The sequence below is a fragment of the Pteropus alecto genome, unplaced genomic scaffold, assembly GCF_000325575.1.
Source record: "Pteropus alecto unplaced genomic scaffold, ASM32557v1 scaffold67, whole genome shotgun sequence".
Lineage (NCBI taxonomy): Eukaryota > Metazoa > Chordata > Mammalia > Chiroptera > Pteropodidae > Pteropus > Pteropus alecto.
In genome coordinates, this window is record NW_006441061.1 from 7,402,258 (window position 1) to 7,404,418 (window position 2,161).

Here is a 2,161-nt window from a genome sequence, read left to right on the forward strand (position 1 = left end):
GGGGACACTGCAAGGTTAAGGGCTTGGAGTAGGGGAACAAGTCCCCTAGAATCTGTTAAAGGGCTTGGGTCCCCACCCGCCCCAGCAAAGGGGAGCCACTGCAGGTCTGAGGCGGCGCGGGGAGGGGGAGACGCCCCCTGGCTTCTGCTCTGCAGCGTAAAGCAATCGGGAAGTCCCTGAAGCGGGTGAAGCCCTGAGCCAGGGCGTCTGCAAGGTTAAGGGCTTGGAGTAGAGGAACAGGTCCCCCAGAATCTGTTAAAGGGCTTGGGTCCCCACCCGCCCCAGCAAAGAGGAGCCACTGCAGGTCTGAGGCCCCGCGGGGAGGGGGAGACGCCCCCTGGCTTCTGCTCTGCAGCGTAAAGCAATCGGGAAGTCCCTGAAGCGGGTGAAGCCCTGAGCCAGGGCGTGAGGGTTGCAGAAAGGGGTGGGGCAGCCCCTCAAGACAAGCGCAGGTCTAGGGCCTGTGCTGGAGGATGGCCTGGGGGTCCCGGATGCCCCCGTGACCCTGACACAGCCTGGCCTCCCCCCCGGGACAGGTTATAAATGGCTGCACCCCCCGCCTGCCGGAGAACATTTAGCGACATCTATCAAAATCACAGATGCACACACCCTTTGACCCTCACAGTACTTTCTAGATATCTAGCCCAGGTGTGAAATGACACACGACAATGATTCATGGCTACATTGTGTTTACAGAAGGCTGGAAACAACCTAAGTATCCTGAGAAATCAATCGGGGTCCACCTAGGTGCCAGAACTGTCTAAGAAAACGAGGAAGCACCGTGCGAATGGATACGCAGGAATTTCCATGACGCACTGTCAGAGAGAAAAAGGAAGGTATGGGCGGGAGTGTCCCGAAGCTACTACCATTTGTGGGCGATTTATTTATAGTCCACGTTAATAGATCAGAGTCATCACCTCCAGGGAAGCCAATAAAAACACGTGCAACTGTTTATTAGAGGGGCAATACAATGGTAAGCCCATGTGGGTCAGCGGTTGGTTCACTTTTCAAAAGGGGATGGAGAGCATATCTGTGATTTCGTGTGTAACAATGTGGAGTGTCTCCGGAGGGACAAATGAGAAACTGGTGACGTCGGTCACCTCCAGGGAAAAGTCGACCTTAGCGTCTGGAGAGGGAGGCGGACGTTTTCACCATGTGGATTTTGAACCGTGTGTATCCAGCCAGCCGGCCCCCGATGTAAAAACGTACGTGGGAGCGGGAGACCGGTTGGGTGGCTATGTACGGTGTGGCAAGGCAGAGAGATGACACCGGAGGGGGGTGACGGAAGGAGCGGGAAGAGAAGACGCGCTCCTGATTCCGGAGAGGGAGCGGACCCTGCAGCACCGGAGGATGCGGGGTGCCAGGGAGAGCGGGACTCAGGGTGACACCCAAGCTCCTGGTGCTGCCGTTCCCGAGAGAGGGAATCTCAGGGGAGGGGGGCTGGGGGAGAGTTTGGGGCAAAATGGGGTATGTCCAGTTTGGACATCATTTATCTTTTTCCCCCTTTGACTGTCCAGGATCCCCTCCACCTCCCTTTGGGAGAATTTCACCTCGTGGGAGGTCTCAGGAGGGAGGGCAGGTCCCAGCACCACCCTTGCGTGTCTGGGTGAGCCCTGGGTGCAGATGCCTCCTCGGTCACCAGCTGTCTTCCCTGCCCAGTTGGTAAGGTGGCTCACCGCTCAGGGGACTGGGGAATCCTTTGGGTGATTAAAGTATTCTGTGTCATGATCGAGGGGGTGACTACATCCATACACTTGTAAACTCATCAAACTATATACTTCAACTGGGTGTATTTTATTGCATGTAAATTGTACCTTGATAAAGTTGATTTAAAAGTGTATACACACACACACACGCACACACCATTTATATATACATATATGCGACATATATGTGACATGATGATAATAGTCGCACAAAAGGCAAGAAGGGTCTAAATGTGCCTTCGCATTGTCATGGACGTGGTACAGGTACTAATTTATATTTGACTTCAATAGATCAAAGATTCACATTATAATCTCTCGGGGAACCAGCAAAAGGGAAATAGAATGATAAAATATAATCGGTATAATAGCGGAAGAGAAAGTGGGGGTCAAGGACATAGAACAGATGGGGAAAGCAGAAAACCGAAAGCAACACGAAACATTGCAACTGAAATATA